We start from the raw sequence: 25,878 nt of genomic DNA on the forward strand, positions 1-25,878 counted from the left end.
TCCGGCATGAACACGTTGATTTGGCGCACTTTTGGCAAGTGCAGGAGACAGACCAGCGGAAATAGAGATTTTTCCAAGAACTTACAGGCATGAGATGACCCTGATCATACACATATCCATAATCTTCAGGCTTCAGAGACCGTTTCATAATCCAGATGGTTCTCCAGGTTGTGCATGATGGTATAAGCGGCATAAAACCCACGCTAAATGCGAGGATGCGAGGCCCTGGCGAGTCGGTGGAAGGTTGTGCAGAGCTGTTTTTGCTGCAGTGAAAGATCTCTGCTCTGAGGGTGACGATTTAGGTTTACTAAATACCATTAATGATTTGCGCAAAGCATTGGGATATGTGAAATCTATCTTACTACCGAAGTGGTTTTTCAAGAAAATTTTTACATCTCTATTGCGAAAATGGGATTGATCACCAGTAAGTGTATTCAAATGATCTCAAATTCCACTCAATTCGTAGCCTTTAGTCTCTCAATCCCCGTTCTCGTTCGGACACGACTTGATTCCATGCAAGTTGTTTTGAGGTTAGTTTTGGCATTAAGTCCTGCGTGCGCGACTCATACCTGTACATATACTTTACCATACAGTCTTTGTGATAATATATATCCGCTCCGAAAACTGAATGCGAATCCTGAAGGTCACATGTTCGGGTGAAGACAGCATCCTGAAAGAAGTTGGTTGCGGCAAGAAATAAAGCAGTACGATTTGATTCACTAATACGATACTTGGTATAAACTTGTTTATAAGATTTATTGTCACATATAATGCATTTCATATCTCGTACTGACTTTGTAGTAATCTCGGGATTAGGCGGGGGACGACCGATACTCTGTGAACGAGTGGTTCTATTCTGAGATGTAGAGTCCTGAGAAAGCTGGTTCTTGAGTAGTTTGCTGCTCATTCAGAATATCCCTATTCTTCATGTGAGACAAGACTGATTTCATGGTGTATTTCTTATAACACTGATTGGTAACATGGTATACGAATCCATCACCTTCAACGAGCTTCAGTAGTTTGGAAACATGGTCATTGTGTATGGTACTGGCATCTCAAATTAGTTTACAACCATTGCTTGTGCTCACAGCTTTCACTTTTGTCGACTTTTGGCAAATAACACTTCGTCACATCGAAAGAAGCTTCTTTAGATGAGACAATTCCACAGACTCCATTGCTGCAACTGGATTCAAGTTATCAATGCGCTCAGAAGAAGTCATCCAACTCCTATTCCAGTGCCTCACCAACTTGTCCTGGTGCTGGGTGGGAGGTTAGTGGCCATCACTGTTCATTATTTCCCTGTAAAAAAAAAATTAAAAAAAAGGAACCCTCATCAAAACGCGAAAAGGTTATATACAGTGATAAATCATTCTATTGCTCGTAAATATGGTGATTCAGTGAAAAATATCAAAATCGTCAAATCGCTTACTGAACCAAAACTACGACTCCTCTGAAAATAAACTTTTGTAGATAAATTCCTCCCGTTTACATCTAAATTGTTTGTGGATAAAACATTTGCAAGGTTGTTTTGATTCTCCTTGGGTCCATTTGAAATGATAGTTAGGTCATCGCACTGTCTGGAAACTGAGGTACGTTTCAACCCAAATGTGATTCCATTGAAAAAAATTGGCTAAAATATAGCAACTTCTTGTTATTGTAATGTATTTAGGGTAACAAATCACAATAGAAATTAGTTAATTGCACGCCAAAAATCAAACCAGAGCAAAATAAACCATTTGTATGTGCCAGATAATGATATTTTCCCAGGAACTCCGATATCATCAATTTCGAAAACTACGGGCGTAACCGTAAATGTTTGGCCAGGGCTGTAGAGAAAACGTACTTGGTCTGGAAGTGTTACCCAGACTTTTCTTGAAGGTCTTAATATATAGAACAAGAAAATCCAAGGTAACGCCATAGAAGAGTCTGCGCAAGAGGATGAAAGCAACCAGTTGGACCCCCCCCCCCACAGTTTTCAAAGGAGTATCCAAGTTGTGCATCAAGCAGTCTATTGCCTACCCCTGACCAACAACGGTTTCTGCTGCTGCGCATAAACATCGGAGAGAACACCTTGACAACAGTGATAAGATTTTTGACTTTGAGAGAAGTTTGCAGAGGTGACAAAAAAACATTTTAAAACATTCATTAAAAAAATAAAAACAAGGGACAACAAAAAATAGCATTCGGGAAAAACGTTTTTGTAAGGTACGGTACAGTGGGCAATCAAGAGTTTTTCCAGATATGCTATATAGAATGGAAGTTCACACTCCTAAATATGAATTATAAATGGTGAGCTTAATGAAAATCTTTAGTGTCGTTTAGACTAGTTCCAAAATAAGTCCTGTAAAGTGAAAACGGTCATAATTCCAGAGGATCCAAGATTCGAGTACGAGTGCTTACGTTCCTCTCTTTAAGTCGTCTGTGAGTCTTACTGAATACCGTTTGCAATACAGATACGTGTTGGTTGAGCAGACCTTGAGAGCCACGTACATTCGACGATGATACTCTGCATTGTAAGACGCTTTGCTCAGATCTTCCTTTAACTTGCGATGATGAAAACAACCGAACACAATGAAATGAAAAATATTTGCTTACCTGAAATAATAATGTCGGTGGATTTGAAGGTGATGCAGATCAAGACCGTATGGATGATGGTGTGAACTGACGTCTCCATGGCATTTCCATGATGAAGGCCTGTGGCAAACTTGATTCCTGTCCATTGACCAGAATTACTTTTTGGCTTTTCGGCACTTTCAGCACATCTGGTTTATTTTAGACTGAAATACCCTGAAAGAGATAAGAGTAATCAGAAGGAAGTTTTGAGTGTCAGTATTTTATTGTGTGGGCAGAAGTTTTAATGGGAAGGTGGTTGCACCTGCTGCCCATGCTGTGTATACGAAGCAAACCATTCGCTCCTATGTGCTCGCTTTTTGAGCAGAAATTAAAACTTGAGAGCAAAGTCTGGCATGGTCATGCTTGATGGTCTATGATTGTGAAATAGCCTGGTGTTTCTTTGAATATCATTTAGTTCTTTACCAATGAACTACACTGAGGTCAAAGTGCCTCCACCAAACTATCCATGCCATCCTCGTTTCTACTTTACTGTTATGTATGTGGACCATAAAGATCCATAACTTGGTGCAAGTGGTGTGCATGTTTGCAAACGTACTTTCTCTCTGCGAACGAGGTTCTTGGAAGAGCGAGGTTGAACTGGCAGTGGTGGTAGCATGGCAAGAATTGAGCACAATCGGCAAGGGAATAAACAAACAGTAAAAAAGAGAGACGGGGAGGAAACGCTGAAACCAACGATAAAGAGGGTTGGGTTAGGAAGGGTTAATGAGGGATGGCTCTACCTGAGTGACAGACAAATGCTACAGACCAACATACTTGGTGAAAAAATATTTTTTGCCAAGTAACAGACGAACAAACAAATGGGTGAAAACATAACCTCCACCAAGTAGATCTCCTGCCCAACGTGATACGTCTGGACCTGCTGAATGGCCTCCTTCTGAAGGTGGCACACCTGGATTTGTTGATGGGCCTCCCTCTGAAAGTGGACCAAATGGAGTGAAAAATCGAGGTGGAGCAGCCAGGTTTCATGTCATGTCATGTCATATATTGGTACGTGCCCCAACTTGCCTGCTGTGGAAATACAGGAGTAATGAACCAAGAAAGGTGGGGTGTCAGCACACAAAACCCTTTAACAACTATCAAGTGATGAATTGGTCACCTCACATCATTCAAGGATGGGTGTACCTACACGATGGACATATTTATTTGGAAATATGCCAAATGGTAAGAAGATTGAGTGTAAGTGGTTGTGTTACTCAACAATCACTGACCAGGTGTACTGCTTTGAATGCAAACTATTTGGTACTGCCACTACAGTAATGCATTTGCGAGCGCTGGCTTCAGTGACTGGAAGCATGCCGGTGAAAGAATTTCAGCACACGAACAATCTCCAAGTCATATTCGTGCAACGAGTCATTACAAGGGCAAGCAGGCTAGAATAGGCAACCTGAATGAACTTGTGAAATACTTGCCTTGCTTTGAACATTCATTGGTTCTCGTGGGCAAAGATGCTGCAAATTCGTGTCTTGAGGCTGTTGCCTTTTTTGACTTTGTACAAGCACTCAATATTTTCTTCATTGAGTCAACTGGGTGGTCGGTATAAGAAACTGAAATACAAACTCAAAAAGCCCTTTCCATTTAAATGCCGAAGAAACTGAGTGACACATTGGTTGTGTCGTGTCGATGCTCATGAAAATTTCATGGACAATCTGCTAGAGATGTCAACAGACTGTTTCGAGAATCCAGAATGTCGCAGTGCTGCACGAGGACTCGATGGTCAAATGAGTGAACTTGAACAAGGAATTTCTGCTGAATTCTGGAATCTTATCTTGCAGTGCTTCGACAGCAACAAAACCTTGCAGGGCGTGCAATTCAACTGAAATGCTGCGGTTGATGTTTTGAAGTCGCTCAAAGATTTTGTCCAGCAACGATTTGATAAATTTGAATTTGAAGAAGCTGGCAAACGTCTTTCAGAAACAGACGAGTATGTTGTGGAACGGCGTCAAGCTCATCCGCGTAATGTGCACCAACAGTCACGTAACTTCGGTCATGCAGAAATAGCTGAGGTTGAGCTGACACCAAAGGAGGCTTTTCATGCAAAGGCCTCTCAGCAGTGTTTCGACAGGCTTTTGGTTTGCCTGGAAGATCGGCTAGCAGGTTCCAGCGAACTATGTGATCTATTTGGATTCTTTATAAACTTTCCAACAATGGACCATGATTCCATTAAAATAATTGCAGCAAATAAGTTGTCAGGCTTCTACAAGCTAATCTGGATATCAACTTTGGTGATGAGCCAATTCATTCCTCAGTCTTCTTGGATCAGAAAAAAAGAAGAAGCCTGCAGCCTGGAATAATTTATGTGTGATGTCATACTTGACAGTGATGTTCAGGTTACTTTTTCTTGCACATAATTTGCCGAGAAGATCTACACGGTGTTCCAAAAAGACCCGCACAACTTTGGTTGTTGATATATGTAAAACCACAAATGATTCAACGATACCCTTTGGTGTATATTGATTAAAACAAAAAAAACTCATAAAAGTTTTGTGCACACAATCAATACACTTCAATTTGAGCGCCATTTCTCATGCACAGAACATCAAGGTGGTACACAACTTATTGCCATATTCGGCTCAGCGTGTTTGCATCCACCAGTGCGCATGCAGATGCGATCCAAGATTGAATATCCTACAGGTTTGCCACCTTAATGTTGTGGACAACATCTTTGACAAACCCCCATAGAAAAAATTAAGGGGGGTTATGTCTGGTGATCGTGGTGGGCAGGCGGTTGGTCCATCTTGGCCAATCCAGCGACCTGGAAATTTTTCATTCAGGACAGCTCAAACGACGAAGGGCCAATGAGGGGGAGCGCCGTCCTGTTGAAAAATGATATCGGGTTGCAGGTCTTCAAAATGTGGGAAGGCAAGTCATTCCAACATGTTTAAGTAAATTGTTGAGGTCACTAACTGTATCCTCCGCAAAGAAAAATGGACCCACCAAGCGGTCATGGAGAGGGCCACACCACACATTGACCTTTGGACTGTTGCTATGTGTTCAATGACCACGTGTGGGGTTTTCAGAGCTCCAGATCCTCAAGTTGTGCCGGTTGACCTTCCCTGATAGACGAATGCAAGCTTCATCTGTCAACATGACCTTTTTCAGGTAATCTTCATCATCCTCTATGTGATTGAGCATTTCCAAGGCAAACGCTTTGCGTTTGGGTCCGTCATTTGGTTTGAGCTCCTCCAGAATCTGAATTTATTGCAATAAAACTTCAGTGTTTTATGCAAAATCATATGTGCAATGGTGGTTGGTAGTCCGAGTTCACTGGGTGCATGTCGAATTTATTTTCTGGGACTTTGTCGAAATGATTCATGCACTCGTTCAACGTCTGTTGCTCTTTTTCTTGGTGACCAATACTTTTCTGTTTCTGACAACTTCTAGTCTCCTTAAACCTCTAGTACCACTCTCTGATACTCGTCCATAATGGCAGATTCCTTTCATACCTTGTACGGAAATTACACTGAACTTACGTGTCGGATCTCGTCTCGATGAACCCTTTGACGCATTGAGCTTTCTCCTATGGAGTTGCCATTTTCCTTTACATTTAACCACCACACCTGAAAATAAATAAAACTGCAAGAGTTTCTATATCATATAGAATAAAGGGTATCGTTGTATCATTTGTGGTACTAAAGATATTAACAACCAAAGTTGTCCAGATCTTTTTGGAACACCCTGTATCTTTCACTAATGATCACTAGCTGTTCTGGTGAATAATCTTTATTAAAAAAATGAAGCTGGTGGCACCCCACGAACACCAAAGTTGTCTCAAAACCATAATGAGTGCTGAAACGGATATATTTCGCAGTTGTGACAACATGGACATTGTTCACACATTTTCAGCCAAAAAGAGCATCAGTCATTGCTTTGAAATAAATAGTACAGTATTTGAAAATAAGGTGAAGCTTCATACAGATCTTGGTGATACAAAAACGCATTGAAAAATCCTACAACTTGACCAACCATCTGCACCATAATCAAAACAGAGCATCAATGCTGCCAAAGCAGTCTCCTGGGTTATTGGGCACAGTCCTGGACAGATCACCACTCTGACACAGGATACTCGAATGGCTCAATCATCCCAGCAAGCTGGAAAATGTTACTCATTTTGCCAACCTCAAAACAATGACAAGCTGAATCAAGCCCACCTGGTATTAAATCATTTATTCAATAGCAAAGCAGGATTTGAACTCAGGATTACTCAGATTCCAAGCCCACCATTAAACACGATACAATTTAATGGATTATGAATAAACAAAATAAAACACTTCCCACAATAACGTACTTACAGTACCTTTGCAATCGTGCCTACAACTACACAATGGGGCCGATGAGCACCCGCTTGAACCATACCTGATGTTCTCGAATACGTTTCCTCAGACCTGGTCACCCTGGCATTGACACCTGGGGTATAGAACTGATGCAGACAGGGTTGAAAAAGGTACAAAGAAACGCAACGCACTTAGTCCCACCTTGCCATCTCCTTTATGAACAGTGCCTGGAGATCCTAACTCTGCACTTCCTCGACTTCAAACGCCAAAGGAGTGATAAGATTGTGTCATGTGGAGACCTGCCTTATTACCACCATCACCGAAGGTGGATGAAGGTGATATTTTCACCCCCGTTTGTTTGTATGGCCGGATTTGGCCGAAACTTGGTGAACAGGTTGGGTGTGTGACAAAGACGAATTGATTCTATTTTGGTGAAGATTTGAATCCATATCCAGGTTCGAGAATTTTGTAATTTTGTCAGATTCTTCACCATTGAGCGATGGGACCAAAAACGAAAAATAGCATGATATTTCAAAAAGTTGAGGACAGAGTATTGCATGCATTATATCAAAACTAAATGGATGAGTTGGGTAGGTGACAAGAACAAGCCAATTAGATTTTGGTTCTGGACTGGATCCAGATCTAGCTTATCAGTGGGATACAAAATGTAACCTGTTCAGCCTGGCGGAGGTACATGCTCTACCAAGTGCCATTCTGGTCTTGTCTATAAAAATGGACTGACCCATCTTACCCATAATAATGGACTGACCCGTCTTACCCTTGTCTATAATAATGGACCGAGTCATCTTACCCATAGTAATGGACTGACCCGTCTTACCAGGTATGGGAGCATGTGCTGCGGCGTAGCTGCGTCCACTTTCCACCGGTACTCCAGGGGCCTCCGTCTGGCCATCCCCCAGGCAGATGCCTGGCCCATCCCAATCTCCTCGAGATGCCGACCAACCTGCTGCAACCATTAGGTACATGGTCGACCCATTGGCCTCCTCCACTCACGAGACTCCCTCGCCGAGAGAATCTGGTGAGCAGGATCAGCGTCAGGAAAACGAGCCACATGTCCATACAGCCACAGCTGACGCTCACGGACTATGCAAGTAACAAATCTTATTTGAGTCTCTCTCAGCAACCGCTCGTTGGACACAAAGTCCGACCAGCGATAGCCAAGGATTCACCCAAGAGACGTGGTACCAAAGGAATAAAGTCTCCATCTCAGATCCCAGGTCAGAGTCCAAGTCTTACATCTATAGAGCAAGACTGGAGGCACAAAGGACCTGAAGACTCGGACTTTTGTCCTCCCACACAGGTACAGGCAGCACCACACCCCATGATCCAGTGAATCGATGACTCCACAGGCCCGACTCAGACGTCTGTTGACCTCTGACTCACAGCCAGCAGAGACATGAATATCACTGCCAAGGTAAGTGAATCTCTCCACGACCTCAACATCCTCACCACAAACAGGCACAGACAGGACAGCAGCATCCAAGATGTCATTGAAAGCCTGGATCTTAGTTTTGACCCAGGAAACCCATAATCCCAGTGGCTCAGACTCCTCATTCAGCACCTCGAGGGCCCCCAAAAGGATGTCTAAAGTCTCCGCAAAGATGACTGCATCATCTGCGAAATAAAGGTCAGAGATATTGACATTCCCAAATGATGCACAGCAGCTTGATCTCTCAGACATCCACCCCAGAATCCAGTCCATACAAGTGCTGAAAAGTGTGGGGGCCGGTACACACCCCTGACAAACTCCAGTAACAATTAGAAATAAGTCAGAGATGATATCACCACATATCACAGCACTCTCAGTGCCAGAGTAGAGTTCAGACATTAAATCGAATGGTGGCACCCCACGAAGACCAAGAATCCTCCAGAGGGCATTCCGATTCACTGAATCAAACGCTTTGCAGAGATCAACATCAGCTGCAAGCAGCCCCTACCGAAACTCGCCTGCGTTCATTAAGAACCCGAAGAGCAAGGATACGGTCAATCGTTGACCTCTTTGGTGTAAAGCCTGACTGCTCTGGACGCTGGTGCTCAAGCAGATGGTGGCGAACCCCATCAAGAATTATCCGAGCAAAGACCTTGCCGAGCACTGAGAGCAGTGTCACCCCTCGGTAGTTGTTGCAGTCTTGACGATCATCCTCCCCTTTCCAGAGAGGGACAACAAGGCCCCTCTTCCAGTCAATTGGGATGATGCCTGTGTTCCAAACGGAGTACAGAACTGCATACAATGACAATAGTGCAGCATTTCCACCAGCCTTGAGAAGTTCAGCATGGATGCCACAGATCCCTGGAGCTTTACCCCATTTGAAGCAGTTCACGGCAGCCTGCGTTTCCACAAATGAAGGTGGACCACAGTTCATTCGAGGGTCAGCAACAGTGATTGTGACACCACCGATGTCCAACTCGACAGCTGGTGCTGATCAGCCTAGTACAACCGCTCAAAGTAACCGGCCAAGCAGGCCTTCAGTTCGGACTCGTCTGTCAAGAGCCTACCACCATCTGCTCTAAATGCAGTACACCGAGGGATGGGCTTGGATGAACGCAATGCGCGAATTCCCCTGCAAGCAGGACAATAATCACTTGACCACAGGTGATGCTCTACCCCCTCACAGAGGCCTCCTTGTCCACCATTAGCGCACGTACAGTTTTACGCCTCAGCTCCCTGAACAGCTCAACTCTGCCATTCAGCCTGGCCCTGCGACTGGTCAATGGTATCCAGTGTCCCTTGAGACAAAATTCTTCTTCGTCCTACAGGGAGTTCCAAGACATCCACCAGCAACTACAAGGACGGTGGTCTTGAAGGCACTCCACAACTCTTCAGGATCTCCCAAAGCACCCAGACCCCCCAAATCTCCACTCACCTTGTGAGAAAAAAAAACTCAGCTACCCTCTCATCCTTGACCTTGCCAACATCCAGACTAGGAGGGGAAGGTGCCATTCTCCTGGATTTCAGGTGCAACAAGCTGGTGGTCAGTATTGAGGAACTGAGCACTCTCGTAGACCCTGCAGTTCTGGATCATCCTCCAGCAGCCATCAACGAGGATAGTCAATCTCCTTTGCCACACCACCAGCGTTGGAATACCAAGTCCAGCAATGAGCTTGTGGGCGCTGAAACCATGAACCGGCCACCCTAAGTCCATGACTTCTTGCAAAGTCAAGGAACTTAGTTCTATTCAGATTCACAGTTCCAGGCCCATGGGGACCAACACACGCCTCATTACCACCCCTATCAGTTCCAGTCGATGCATTGAAATCCCCCAAGACTAGAAGTGTATCTCGCCTGGGGCAATGATCAACCACAAACTGCAGTGTGGCATAGAATGCATCCTTCATGGTGAGGTCACTCGCCTCAGTTGGAGCATAAACAGAGACCAGGGAAATGACACCCCAAGAGTGACGAATTCTTAATCTCATAATACGCTTGTTGACCGATGATACCTCAATTATCATTTGAGTCAGCGAATTGACACAACCACAGCAACTCCATGGGCATGGTAACCATCAGAGCAACCAGACCAATAGTAGGCGTAACCACCCACCATGATCTTGCCACGATCTAGTCTCCAAACCTCAGAGAGTGCTGAAATACCGATGTCCAATTGCTTGAGCTCAGATGATTACAGAGACAGGTGATCATCTTCTCTTAGGGATAGGACATTCCAGGCACCCACCCGAAGGGACCGACTCAGGTTAACCCAAGGAGACCGCCGTCTGGTGGACGACACCTCAGCACCACTCCGACACACTCTCCTGCAATCTGACCTGGGAATGTTACCCCATGATTTCCCTCCTATCAAAGATTGGGGGTCCCGAAGGCTTTGCCCCAATCCAGTCATCCGGTAAGCTGCCCTGCGAAGGGAAGCTGTACAGGAAGTATTCCCACGGAGTGGGTTTTCAGATTTTTTTTTTTTTACGCTTCGAGAATGTTTTGCGGAATGAAGGATTTTACGGTGGCCGCACTGCAAAATCCTGCCATCAACCTCCTAATAAAAAGTAACCAAAATGCAGGAGGACATCCGCAGACACAGTTGGGCACAAGATATGGATGGCCGTTGGCTCACAAGGAGCTCCTCCGCCCTTTGACAGGTTTTGTTTTTAATCTTGCCGAGTGTCCATATCCAAACACCCTCCTCAGCAGGAAACCTGGTGGAGGAGACGGTTTAGTCGCCGACAACCCCACCATGGAACAGGTTAGTACAGGTTTACAAGATACCTGTAGCAAGTCCCAGATCCGATCTGGTCTGAACTGACAATAAACCTGACCTGCCCTGACATCTTACCCTTGTTTGCAAAAATGGACTGACCTGTCTTACCCTTGGCAATAATAATGAACTCAAGAATATAATCGCCGATTTCAGCACACAAATAGCGATCTGCATGAGCATCAAAGGAAATGAGAATACATGAAAAAAATACCTTAAATGGTAGTTCATCTGCCTTGAATAAAAGGAAAAACTAGCGTGTCGGGCCTTACCCTTCATCGTAACAAAAGACAAAACAATGTGAGCCGAGGTTTAAACAGGAAGGAATGCTGCACAAACCATATCCAGACATACAGAATTCATCGACATTAATTCCCTACTTAATATCACCCCTTTCTCTTGATGCAATGCTGTCCTTTACCCAAATTGCTACTCCTCTTATTCTCTCCTTCCGATCACACCGGTACACCTTGTAGCCTTCCAATCCTGTCCTCCAGTTACTCTCCTTCTTAAACCATGTTTCACTCACTGCAATGACATCGTACTCCTCCCTATCTACTTTGGCTTCAAGCTCTTCCATCTTATTATTTAAACTTCTGGCATTGGTACAGAAAATGTTTAACTTTTCCCTTCCTGAAATTCTATTTTCTTTCCTGGCCTTACTAATCACAATTACACAATCAGTTCTTTCCTTAATACCTTCCGACCCTCCCATAACCTAAAAACGACTGAATTCCCTCCTCAATGTGTGACTTTCAAAATGACGTATCAATGTTTTCACACATGGTGTGTGTGTGCATGTGCATGTGCATGTGCATGTGCATGTGCATGTGCATGTGCATGTGCATGTGCATGTGCATGTGCGTGTGCGTGTGCGTGTGCGTGTGCGTGTGCGTGTGCATGTGCATGCGCGTGCGTGTGCATGTGCGTGTGCCGATTCCGTTCCACTCGCCAGGTACTTTTAACCTGTTGTTCCTAAACCAAATTCTGTGATTAAAATCCTCTTTCAAACATAATTTTCAGCATTTAGATGAAAGAATGGCAATTTCGAAATTGTTAATCATAATTATTGTGTTTCTGAATGCAAATCAGACTCACGAAAACAGACATACGAGAAATATCGTATTCCGATATTTATACTTCTCTCACCAGTCATGAAACTTCAGCAAAGGGGTTCTGTGACTGCATGGGAATGACTCCATCTATGAACTTTCCAACCTGGATTTCTCCCAATGGCAAATCCTCCCTTCTGGACTTGATGATGGCAAACTTCCCTGCAAATGTCTCCTGTTCTTCCTCTACTCCAATTGGTTCATTTGATCATATGCTTGTGAAAGTCAACATCTCTCTGGCTACTCTCAGAGAACCGCCTCAGCACCAGAAAGTCTGGCATTTCACTCAACAGATAAGCAGGGACTGCAAGCAGCCATCACACTGCAAGACTGGTCACGAGTCTGGCATTTCACTCAACAGATTGGCAGGGACTGCACGCGGCCATTACACTACAAGACTGGTCTCCCATATCTACTACCCCTGATGTTAACTCAGCCTGGGAAGTCTTCCACAGAAACCTGCTCTCTCTCATGCACAGATTCATCCCATCTCCTCTTCAATCATCCTACCTTCCTTCCTGCCTATGGTACACTGAATCCCATGGTGAGGCAACTGCTCTGAAACAACTTGCCTTCTCTGCCTGGAAGACAAATGCAACCGATGGCAATCAAAGTGCATTCCAAATGGTCCTCAAGTGTGTGTCCACTCTCAGGAGAGCCAGAAAACAGCATCTGTCCAACCTCAAGAATGAACTTTCAAACTTGTTTCCCTCCAAAACCTGATTGTACCTTGTCAAGTCTGTCTCTGGTGCATGCTCCCCTTCCATCCCTTCTCTCCCTTCAAATTGCACCGCAGCCGACTCTTCTCGTGAGAAGGCCGAATGCCTGATTACTGTGTTTGCTTCCAAATCTTATGTCCCCAATCCCCCGCTCTCAGTACCCACACTTTCTTGGCATACCCAACTGCTACTGCACTTTGTCTTTTGCTCCTGAGAAGGTGGAGAAGGTTCTTTCAATCCTCGACTCTGATTCTGCGACTAGACCGGACAGCATCAGTTCATGTGTCCTCAAAACCTGCGCTACTGTTCTTGCACATCCTCCCTCTGTCCTTTACACCCTGTTATTTGTGTTTGGTCAACTTCCATCGACTTGGAAATCCACCAACATCACTGCATTACATAAAAAGGTACAAAAACGGATCCCATTAACTACAGACCAGTAAGCTTACCACCAATCAGCAAGGTCATGGAATCCATTATCACAGTTATGAAATTGTTCCTTTTCTCCAGAAACCTCATCTCAGATCACCAATTTGATTTCAGACCAGGTCACTCCACCTTGGACATGCTGCTACACTGTAAACCTTGCTGCACCCTTTCTATTTAACATATGGCCATCATTCTGGGCAGGTGAGGCCTGGCCTGAAGAATGAAGCCCTGCTGTTATTACACTGTTTGGGGATGGAGGGATAACGGCTTTCTATGCTTTGTCGGACACGAGTCGTTCTTTTGATTCTGCTTTTGCTGCTTTAGAAAAGCATTTTGTACCGACAATCAGTGTGGTTGCTGAATGTTACAAATTCCACCAGAGATCTCAGAGGCCTTATGAGACCGTCAATAAATACGTTGCGTTAACTTTCCACCACATGCGAATTTGGTGAAATGGACGAGATCGCACGTGATCAACTGGTGCAACACGTTTTGAATACCATGATTTGTGAAAGATTGCTCTCCGGCTCCGAGCCAAACCTTACTTTAACAAAAGACATCAATATGGCCTGTCAAATCGAATCAGCATTGCCGAATGCAAATCAACTATTTGATTCGGCATCGGTCCAACTGATCAACGCCAAACATACAATTACTTCACCTTCAACCCGTGCTGCAGACGTTTTATCCATGAAAAACCACGGGACCTGCCACAGGTGTGGATCTGCAAACCGCCAGGCAAATGCTCCTTCTTGCCTTGCTTTAAGATCTTACGGTCCTCAGCTGAGGTTGAGCCCGTCCTGCTGTTAACATAACACCAGGTGGGTTGATTCATCCTGTCATCCTTCCGAGGTTGGCACAATGACTACCAGCTTACTGGGAAGAACGAGCCATTCAAGTATCCTGTCGGTGTGGCTTGTGGCCCCCAGGGCCTCCAATAGGTGCCCATGCAGCCTGCAGCCGCAGAGGGCCATCCACATCAACTTGAAATATTTTCAAAGCATCTTGAAAGTCCAGTTGTGCAACATCTGTCGATGTTCCCAATAACACCAGCCACATGCATTCCTACAGGAAGCCAATCGCTTGACTGAGGTTTAATCAAAAGACATCATGTTGATCTTCACACACACCTTGCTTATGTTTCAGTAAATCTCAATGAGGATGAACAATACAGTGAAACACCAAAAAAAACAGACCTTTCATTGCACAATATTTTTGTCGTGAAGGTTGTTAATTTAGTTTGTGTGCTCCTTTTGTATACGACAGTATTATATATTTTTGTCTTTCTTCGAGAAGTATTACTATGTGTAATTTTGTGGACTTCTTCCATGTTTGTCACTCTTTATTCTAAAATCTAAATGTTTCCTGCTGCCATAGCTTAAACATCATCCATTTGAGAAAGATAGATGGACTATCATAGGACACTATCTTTATGTTAAAACAACATTGATTTTGCTTCACAAGTAGAATTGATTAATATTGTTATGGTCCGGGGTTCGAGGTTTGCCGTGAGAAGTGCTCGTATTCCTTCCGAAACGCCTGGTCCTGAGGCCACCAGCCACGGATAACTCTGCAGTCTGGAGGGTTGCAAAGCAACTACGAACATCAATTAACCTCGTCAAATCCAAAAAGGTTATCCGTCAAACTCCGTTTACCTGAGGAGGTGACTAAATTAACCGAGTGGTGAAGAGGTTTATTAAAAAACAAATAGGACCACAGGACCTGCAGCTTATCAAGGCCCTGGCCTAATGTTGTAACCCAAATTTGGTAGAATTCTGACTGATGGGTCTGGAAAGGAAGGTTTTTGAAGGAATTTGTGATTTTTCCCAAACATTTACTTAGTCTGCCATTTTGACACACTTTCAGTCATGTGATCGGCATGACTTCCATAATTTAATTAACATCAATACCGTGGCCTAATGTTGTAACCCAAATTTGGCAGCATTCTGACTGGTAGATCAGAAGATTTTGGAAGGAATTTATGTGACCATTTTGACACTTCTGGTCACATCATCAACATGGCCTCTGCAATTTAACATCAGGACCCTGTCCTAATGCAGTAATCGAAATTTGGTAGCATTCTGACTGGTGGGTCTGGAGGAGAGGATTGTTGAAAGAATATATGTGATTTTCCCCAAAATTGACAAAGTCGGTCATTTTGACTCGCTTTTGGTCACATGATCTGCATGACTTCCATACCCTGGCCTAATGTTGTAACCCAAATTTGGCAGCATCTTGACTGGTGGGTCTGGAAAAGACGATTTTGGAAGAAATTTGCTTGACTACCATTTTGACACTTCCATTCATGTGATCATCATGGCCTCTGCAATTTAACATCAGGACCCTTTCCTCATATTGCAATCCAAACTTGGTAACATCCTGACTGCTGCATCCGGAGAAGATTTTTGAAGGAATTTACATGATTTTCCCAAAAATTGACGAAGTCGGCCATTTTGACACACTTCCGGTCATGTGATCGGCCTGACCTCCACAATTTAACATCACTACCCTGGTTTAATATTGTCACCCAAATTTGGTATCATTCTGACTGGTGAGTCTGGAGAAGAATATTTTTGAAGAAATTTACTATGTTGGCCATTTTGCACTAATAAATTAAAGTCGTGTGACCAGAACGAGGTTTGCAATCCCTGTTACCAGTCAGGAGCGGAACGTTGCTGCCAAATTTCAGCCGGATCGGCCCAACGGTTTGGCCAGAGAAGTCAAAAAAGGAGACGGACGGACAGATGGTGTGCGATGACAATACCTATCTGGAATGTAAATTCCAGATTAGCCAAAAAAAAAAAAAAAAAAAAATACTTGCATAAATATATTTAGAAATCATAAGATCTGTATTTGCTCTTTCCCATCATGAGATTGGAATAAATGACATCATTTTTCACATCCAGATTTCTCCACTCATCATTTTATTTTCGGGATTGATTGGGGTTTTTAAGAGCGTTCCAGAAAATAATTTTGAAGGATTTCTCCAGCCCAGTTTGAGATATGAACATTTTTTAAATGTTCATATTTTTGGTCATTGTGATTTTTTTAAGGTCAAATTTTTAATGTGGTATCCGAGTGGGACCTGACAGTTCATTCCGAAGTCAGATTTGATTAGTCATAAAGGAATATTTTTTTCTTTACACTCATTTCATGTGAAAACTTCACTTCTGACGTCATGGTCTGGGAAAACGTGACGTCAGAGAATAATATCAATTATACTTTTTGATCTGCTTAATTCATGGAATCTAATTCAGAAAAACCATTTCTTTCTCTGATGATTCATTCCACAGTTATTGTTAGAAATGTGATTTTTCACCTTTGACAGGTTATTGTTGGCCATATATCACACTTTGGTTGACCCATACTACCATCCCAAGTTTGATTGCAATCAGTCCAAGGACAATCGAGATATGACAACACATTACCCAGAATGGTGTGCAAAGACAGACACACGCATAGACAGACTGAGAGACAGAGCTGGTCATTCTAATACTCCGCTAATACCCTCCGGGGACAAGGCATGAATCCATTCTTCGCCTGAAGATCTGTCACCAGATTATTTGCCCTCCGATAAAAAAGGCCCCCCACGTGAGGTTTTGCAGGGGGCCACTCACATACCCAGTGGAGGCTCCGGTGGCCTCCAAGCCCATGGAAAACTGCCTCGGACACAATGCAGTGGCACTTCTTCTTCATTTCCTCATGGTCCTCAGTGTAAAATTGTTGCACGCAACGATGAGAACTGCTGTGTGACGTCACAAAAGTGCTGCAGGTTGTGATTTACCGACAATATATATACACACACACACACACACACACACACACGAGTAAAGGTGCCCATCTTCGACGGGCATCACTGGCAACATATGGTAAAAGACAGATAGCATGAATGTATTTTAAACAATATATTATATCATTTTTATCCATTGATTATGATTCAAGTTTTCCACTTCGATGACATTACCACGTAGTTTAGTGACTACACAACGTGTACCATTCGTGAGTTCTGGATCCAAAAGGCTGGATCAGTTTCGTCTTCATATTCATATCTTGTAGATTTTAGCTGGTCAGAAAGTCATGGTTTTGTGAAGAAACTACGGCACATGGAAAGCGCAAATTAGTCAGGTATGAACTCAACTGTTTTCTTCCCAAGTGGAGCGTGATTCTATGAGCCGAACTCATCTTAGTGGTCCTCTAAAAAAATGGGAAACATTTTTATTTCTTTTTGTGCAATAATTCCTTCCATTTTGCAAATGGAGAACATGAACTGTTTAACTACCAGAATCATCAAAACGAATTTTCAGGGGCCTCTTAAGGAAGACAATAATATTGTTGTGGTTACCAAATTCGCAAACCACCATTCAGGTCCCTTAGGTGAGGTATCTCGGCAAGTATATGTGTAGTTAGGCCCAAACCCGTTGTCTAGTGGGAATACATGTCATTTATGCGAGCTGCGACTCTTCAGGATAGCCGTTTTTCTTTTACTATCTTTATTTTGGACCAACCGCCATGATTACCACCACAACCACAACATCAACCACCAACCACAACGCCGCTTCACCACAACCGCCACGACCTTCACGTCACACCTCGCAACCGTAGCATCGCCACCGTTCTTGCCCCGCTGTGGGTACCGGTGTTGGACTCGTGCAGGGCGCACGTTGAACAGCGTGTACAAAATCACGGATTTTGTGCTTCAAAAACGGATCAAAAACGAAACACGCCCACTTTTTGCCGTCCAATCGGTGAGCGAGGGGCGATTTGGCCCCGCCTCCAGAACGATCGATATATGCAAATTTGTGGATCAAAAAGCCTTCACGCCCACTTTTTCTCGGGCCAATGGGGAGCGAGGTGAAAGGTCAAAGGGAGGGGGTCAAAGGCGAAGCTACGGGGGGATAAAAGGACGGTGTTCGTCAGTCAGCAGAACGAGAAGGAGTCGGAGGGTGGAGAGAAGAGTGAAGAGTGTGGAAGTCTGGAGCCCGAAGCCTGCAGTAGCTGGAGAAGCTGAAGAGAGTCGAACGAGGAGAGCCCAAAGAAGAGTCCAGGGTGGAGAGTCCAGAGGGGGAGAGGCGGCAGCGGCGAAGGCAGACGAGGGGGTGCTCGCGACGGTGCCGGGAGCTGCACGCCCGAGGAAGGCCGGCAGCGCGACCTGGCCGAGGTGGAGACGCACACCAGGGATAATAAAGATCCTCTATACCCCGAGCATCAGCAACCCCTCCTGTTTCCCCCGCGCTGAGATAGTGCGACCAAGGGGGCCCCTTTTCCCACCCCCTGCCTGACACTGTCCGCGAGGCCCGCGGAGAGAGGCGCCATCGCCGCTCCGCGTCTCATCACCAGACGGGTAGGCGCGACCCGGTCTCGGCCTCAGGCCCGCCTCATCCTTGAGGGATTTCTTTTCCTTGGTTTTGGGTATGTGTTGTCGGCGCCGTCTGTGAAGTAGAATTGTATAAGTGTTGCCGTGTGCTCGGTAGTCGGTATTAGCTCTGCACTGTGTTTTCACTTTTATATTTGCTTTTTGTGTAAATGGAATTGTGTTTTCTTTTTTTTGTGTGCTTTTGGTGGAATTGTATTTGTGTGCTTCCCGTGTGCCGCGAATAAATGTGCTTTATTGTTGAACTGTTCTCCCGCTTCGCTTCGTCATTTCTCCCATTGAATCCCCATCTTGCTTCACGTAAAGGGTTGGTAGTGGGCTGAGTACGCCCGATAATTAATCGAACCGTCGAGGTCGACGATAACACCGCTCGGTTGTTCTGATAGTACGGAACGGGTCGCTTAGGTGGCCCGTGTCCGGGGTCGACCTGCGGCGGGGTGCGATCGCCCGGTCTGCCCTCCGCGTGGGTGCTTGGGTGGGTCGAGTTTGGCGAGCGGCCCTATCCCACGCGGGGGCTGATTGGCTCGATCGCGGTGGGGCCGAGGGGTCCACCCGTGACTGGTTCCCGGCGTTGGTCCGGGAGGGTCGCGACTGGATTGTCCGTCCGGTGGGCGACGTGCCGCGATTCGAGTTGCGTGGCCGTCAGCACGCCGGCGGGCGCGAAATCCGCGACACTGGTGTCAGGTCGTGCGATACAAATTCATCGCCCTCCTCGCGGCACTGGTATTGGAGAGCGGGACAACAGGCTCTCCTGTCTCCAGCGAAATTCACGGGAATCGGTCCAGGGGTGAGAGAAGCGACCCCCGATTCCCTCCAAATTACGAGCGAGCAAATTAACCCTTTAAGAGAAGCAAGATGGCGTCTCAAGGCGAGCGGGAGCCGGGGGTATTAGAAATGGATGTAGAATGTGTAGGATCCATGGTCCAGGATGAAATCCCCGTGCAGGAAATGTTGATTGTGCAGGAACACGGACTCGCCCAACTGAACCCAGGGCCCGAGGTGGGTGCGGCAGCGGCCGCGGTGTATGACACCTCCCCCCCCCCTTTCCACCAAGACCCTTCCCCAACCCCTGCCGAAACGGCTCACTCAAGCGCACCCGACATAGCCCAGCTATGCGCCATGCTGGCGGCAATGAACGAAAAAATGGATGCGAATATGAAAAAAATGGATGAAAAGATGGATACAAATACAAATGAAGTGAAAACGACGATGGATGCGAATACACAACACATGAACGAGAAGATGGATACAAATACAAATGAAATGAAAAACGAAATGAACAAGCAAATAAACGGAATGGAAGCAAACATGAAGGAAGAAATGAAAAAGTTCCGGGGTGAGACGCAGAACATGGGCCGATGCCTGCAGGCGGGCATGAAGGCCGTGACAAAGGAAGTAATAGTTGAGACACGGGAGGTAAAGGGGGAAGAGTTGGCAGAGACACGGGAGATAGAAAAAATAGAGGAAAGACTACACGAGGAAGACGGGGTAAGTGACGCACACACACACACAGAGGTAGTGGAGGATAATGGGGGTGAGCTGGCGGACTGGGTAGAGACCCAGTGCGAGCACCTGGATGGCCTCCTCCAGGAACGAGGGGAGGGAGTATGCCCCCTTGAGGTGAGTCACGACCAGGTGAGTTCGGTCGTGCTTTGCGAGGTTGAGGGGACGGGTGCTGTGGACAGGTGCTTGGAGAGCTTGGGGGGTATAGAGGCCCCGGAGACCCTTGTGGGGACACGAATCCCCAGTGTAGTTGTCCCTGTGTGTGTGGTGCAAGGCGTGAGTGCGTCCCCGTGTGTGGAAGCGACCCCGTGTGTGAGTGGTGTGGTGGCGATGGTGTCGGAGTACGTGCTTCCCAGCCCCGCGTGTGTGGGTGAGGCACCGTGTGTGAGTGAGGCACGGTGTGTGGATGAGGCACCGCGGGTGAGTGCCCCCGCGTGCGTGGATGAGGCACGGAGTGCGAGTGAGGCACCGCGGGTGAGTGCCCCCGCACGCGTGAGTGAACGGCCGTGTGCAAGGGAGACCGTGTGTGAGAGAGCGGTATGTGAGGGAGATGTCGGTTGGCATGCGGGAGCACGCAGCCGCGTCTCTCCGTGTGAATGTGATGGAGTGGACTGTGTGCGTCGTAACACGCAGGTGTGCGTGGGTTGAATGGCGACGACGGAGACATGTGAGGAAAGAAAGCCGAGTAGCGGCTGTGGTTGTTTCGAGGACCGTGCCGGGTTCGCCCAGCAGTGAGCACGCGGTTCGTGCTGTGCAACGCACGAGACCACCACGTGCTCGCTTGCGAGAGTGAAGTCCCGGTCCGGAAACGTACGCGGTGGATTTGCCGATCCCGCGGACGGACAAAGTTTAGGCAGGTAAATGGATTTGGACCGGACGGGTTCTCCACGCGATCGTGTGTGTTAAGCTCCAACGGGCAAAGCACATGTGTTCGCGTGGGGAACCCCTCGAGACGTGGGGCTTGTTTTTTTTATGCGCACGGTGACGTCATGGCTGCACGTGGGGTTGGAATCCGGCAGGAGGGGTATCTCTGCCGGATGGTCCCGTCCAAGGAGGGACGAGGAACACGTGCAGCTGCATGACGTCACGGGCAGGTGCAAAGTGCGCGAGCTCTGAGTTGCCGCGCTGGCGCTGCGCATGTAAAGAAAAAAAAAAAAAAACAAGCCTCACTTTCGGGTGCGCAGGATTCCTGGGTAAGGGGTGGAAGACCCCCTTAACCTGGGCACAGGATGGAAACTAGTTAGGGGGAAGGGTTAGCTTAGTTAGACCGACTTCATGGGGCAGGGGTAAGTCCTCATGGAGTCCGTGGAATGGATTAGATAAAGGGATTGTAGCGAGATTTAGGTTGGGAAAATGGAAATAGTATGGGATTATTTTGAGGACAGTGACAGACTTGTGAATGTGTAGTGGGGACGTAGCTTAGCTACGTAGTGTTAAAAGGAACGTGCTGTAGTATAAGGGACGACGTGGGAGCACGAGTTAGTTAGGGGAGGTAGTTAGAAGGATGGCAGAGTTCAGTGGTGTGTGTGTGTTGAAGAGTTGGTGAGTTGTGAGGCATGTGCTTGGTGAGTGAGTGAGGCCAGCGGGTCTGTGTGTATGGAGTGAATGGGGAATGCATGGTGCGATGAGTGATTGGGGGGAGGAGTGACTCCCGCCCAAGGGACCCCGGGGTCAGTGTAGATTGAGTTAGTTGGGTTAGTCAAATTGAAAAATGGAGGTCGTTTTGTTGTTGGTGGGAAAGTAGGCTCGAGACCCATTTGGAGGGGTGCAGGAGCCCTGTTGACGGGCTTGGGAGCGTGGCTGCGAAAGGTGAGTATCGCTGAGTGGGTACCCCGGGCACCAGGCTAGTCGGCCGCGGTAGGCCATGGGCCCATGGGGGGCCGGGATAGAGTAGTGGGCACGGGTGCGCCTGCTTGGTGCGGGGGCCCGGGGCGCCATTAGCCGCGTGGGCAGTGTTGTGGGCACGGGTGACCCTCGGAAAGGGGCCCGGGAGGCCGGCCTGCCACGTGTGCGTTTCAGGGGAGGTGCCATGGGGGGCACTCCCTGGTGTTAGGGAGCTGGTAGGCTCGGAGGCAGTGTAGTGCCCGGGGGTGCCATAGCGGGAGATTCGGCAGAGGGTCGTGCCTGCCAAAGGGAGCCACGTGTCCCAGCCAGGAGACCGTGTGAGGGCACGGAGCGAAAATTGGGGGGCGAGGCCCGAAATTGTGAGGACACCATCACAGGCGACGGGAATCTGGGTTTATAGAACCAATAGTTTAAGCGAGAGGCGCTTGTTGAAAGCCCCGGGGTAGTTTAACAGTTAAATGGTTAGGGTAGATTAGGAGATGTACCCCTCCGCACCATCCATCCCCTCGCTGTCGTTGTGGGCCGCTGGACCCACTTGGTGTTAAGATCGCTGAACTCTGGGGAGGCCATTCTGAGGCTTGAGTTGGGCCTCGACACAGGACGTTAGCTCTCCCTTATTCCCCTCCGGGAAGGGAACGTAGGGGTTGGGAGTAGGCTAGGTGACAGAATAGGTTAGCCGAACAAGGACGATAAAGGGGGTTAGGGGACGATTTATAGTGGGGAAGTAAAAATAAAAATAAAAAAATAAGTTGGGGCTAAATTGGGGTTTGACAAATTAAGGGAGTGGGTATGTACAGTGACAGGCAAAGGCGATAGGTTGGGAGGGAGACAGGTAGGTAGGTCCGAGCCCGCCCTCCAAGTGGCCAGCACCACCGCACTCCCTCCACCAACCTCCACTGAACGGCAAGAGCTGGCCAACTTCATCGGCTGGCCGTGTTTTGCTTCAAGGCGGAGGCCGGCCAACTTCATCGGCAGCTGTTGTTTTGCTGCAAGGCCTGTGCCATCGGCTGGCCGTGTTTGCTTCAAGGCCTGTGCCGGCCAGTTCATCTGCCCGCTATGTTTGCCTGCAGCGGCCTTATTCTGCGGGCTGAGTTTGCCTGCTGCCTTTGCCATGCCCACTGCCCAGGTTCACCAGCCCCGTTCAATTTTGCTTTGCCCCCCCTGTTCATTTCCATGTGCGCCAGGATCCGCAAGGCAACAGTTTGCAAGCTGCGAGAACTGCCCTGTTGGCAGCTACAACACGGGCCTGCAGTGGCGGCCCGTGCACCGTGTTTGTGTCCATGCATCCATTCGTTGTGCTCATTGCGTGTGCCACTTGAGCTGGCACGGAGACTGCGTTTGTGCAGCCCATGCACCGTTGTGGTTCACTGCGTTCAGTTCAAAAGGGAAGGCCTTGGACTGCGTGTGAGCAGCCAGCCACATTCCCTGTCACCTGCATTGTTTGAGCCAGAGACTGCATGCGGGCAGCCTGGCTCCCTGCTAACTGCTTTTCTTTTGCAGAGTTAAATGATCCTGGGCCATGGTTTAGTGTAAAATTTGTAAGTTAAGGTTAAGATGTACTGTAAATATGAGTGCGCCCCCGGCATGTATGTCTTAGCGCCGGCAATTTTATTTAAGTCGTCCGTGTGAGTGAGTTTGTTTAGATAGTTACGCAGCCCTCAGGTTATTTATTTTGGGGACACGAATACCATGAATGTCGCACTCAGGGATCCGTAGGTAAAATGTACTAGGGGAAAACTACACATGATGGCACACGAAAATTTGACGACTCGGGACGAGTCTGTAAAAAGGGAAGGGGTAGTGTTGTGGTTACCAAATTCGCAAACCACCATTCAGGTCCCTTAGGTGAGGTATCTCGGCAAGTATATGTGTAGTTAGGCCCAAACCCGTTGTCTAGTGGGAATACATGTCATTTATGCGAGCTGCGACTCTTCAGGATAGCCGTTTTTCTTTTACTATCTTTATTTTGGACCAACCGCCATGATTACCACCACAACCACAACATCAACCACCAACCACAACGCCGCTTCACCACAACCGCCACGACCTTCACGTCACACCTCGCAACCGTAGCATCGCCACCGTTCTTGCCCCGCTGTGGGTACCGGTGTTGGACTCGTGCAGGGCGCACGTTGAACAGCGTGTACAAAATCACGGATTTTGTGCTTCAAAAACGGATCAAAAACGACACGCCCACTTTTTGCCGTCCAATCGGTGAGCGAGGGGCGATTTGGCCCCGCCTCCAGAACGATCGATATATGCAAATTTGTGGATCAAAAAGCCTTCACGCCCACTTTTTCTCGGGCCAATGGGGAGCGAGGTGAAAGGTCAAAGGGAGGGGGTCAAAGGCGAAGCTACGGGGGGATAAAAGGACGGTGTTCGTCAGTCAGCAGAACGAGGAGTCGGAGGGTGGAGAGAAGAGTGTGGAAGTCTGGAGCCCGAAGCCTGCAGTAGCTGGAGAAGCTGAAGAGAGTCGAACGAGGAGAGCCCAAAGAAGAGTCCAGGGTGGAGAGTCCAGAGGCGGAGAGGCGGCAGCGGCGAAGGCAGACGAGGGGGTGCTCGCGACGGTGCCGGGAGCTGCACGCCCGAGGAAGGCCGGCAGCGCGACCTGGCCGAGGTGGAGACGCACACCAGGGATAATAAAGATCCTCTATACCCCGAGCATCAGCAACCCCCTCCTGTTTCCCCCCGCGCTGAGATAGTGCGACCAAGGGGGCCCCTTTTCCCACCCCCTGCCTGACACTGTCCGCGAGGCCCGCGGAGAGAGGCGCCATCGCCGCTCCGCGTCTCATCACCAGACGGGTAGGCGCGACCCGGTCTCGGCCTCAGGCCCGCCTCATCCTTGAGGGATTTCTTTTCCTTGGTTTTGGGTATGTGTTGTCGGCGCCGTCTGTGAAGTAGAATTGTATAAGTGTTGCCGTGTGCTCGGTAGTCGGTATTAGCTCTGCACTGTGTTTTCACTTTTATATTTGCTTTTTGTGTAAATGGAATTGTGTTTTCTTTTTTTGTGTGCTTTTGGTGGAATTGTATTTGTGTGCTTCCCGTGTGCCGCGAATAAATGTGCTTTATTGTTGAACTGTTCTCCCGCTTCGCTTCGTCTTTTCCTCCATTGAATCCCCATCTTGCTTCACGTAAAGGGTTGGTAGTGGGCTGAATACGCCCGATAATTAATCGAACCGTCGAGGTCGACGATAACACCGCTCCGTTATTCTGATAGTACGGAACGGGTCGCTTAAGTGGCCCGTGTCCGAAGTCGACCTGCGGCGAGGTGCGATCGCCCGGTCTACCCTCCGCGTGGGTACTTAGGTAGGTCGAATTCGGCGAGCAACCCTATCCCACGCGGGGGCTGATTGGCTCGATCGCGGTGAGACCGAAAGGTCCACCCGTGACTGGTTCCCGGCGTTAGTCCGAGAGGGTCACGACTGGATTGTCCGTCCGGTGGGCGACGTGCCGCGATTCGAGTTACGTGGCCGTCAGCACGCCGGCGGGCGCGAATCCGCAACAATATCATTACTATACATGTCAAAGCTTGTTTCATTTCATGCAGTAACAAAAATTTGATGGTGAAACAAAGAAAGGGGCGTGCCAAAATATTAATATAGATAACTACCATAATCATGAAAACGAATTTTCAGGGGCCTCTTGAGGAAGACAATAATATCATTACTATATATATATATATATATATATATATATATATATATATATATATATATATATATATATATATATATATATATATATATATATATATATATATATGTCAAA

The 25,878-nt window shown here is 47.2% G+C and overlaps 1 long non-coding RNA gene across 4 annotated transcripts in view; it reads right to left on the reverse strand.

Moving 5' to 3' along the window:
• The window catches only part of LOC147030370 (uncharacterized), a 35,820-nt gene that overhangs the window by 30 nt on the left and 9,912 nt on the right, over nt 1–25,878 (reverse strand). For 3 of the 4 annotated variants that reach the window (XR_015056325.1, XR_015056326.1, XR_015056324.1), the window contains exons 2-3: nt 2,596–2,787; nt 1–1,299 (exon numbers count right to left, since the gene is read on the reverse strand). The exon at nt 1–1,299 is cut by the window's left edge and continues 30 nt beyond it. This is a non-coding gene — a long non-coding RNA (uncharacterized LOC147030370). Of the gene's footprint in view, nt 1,300–2,595; nt 2,788–17,385; nt 17,843–25,878 lie in introns of those variants that run through there. The other variant, XR_015056327.1, reaches the window with a different exon arrangement.

The sequence above is a fragment of the Eptatretus burgeri genome, chromosome 3 (genome assembly GCF_056783735.1).
Source record: "Eptatretus burgeri isolate ZD-2024b chromosome 3, Ebu_testis_v1, whole genome shotgun sequence".
In the NCBI taxonomy this organism is placed as follows: domain Eukaryota; kingdom Metazoa; phylum Chordata; class Myxini; order Myxiniformes; family Myxinidae; genus Eptatretus; species Eptatretus burgeri.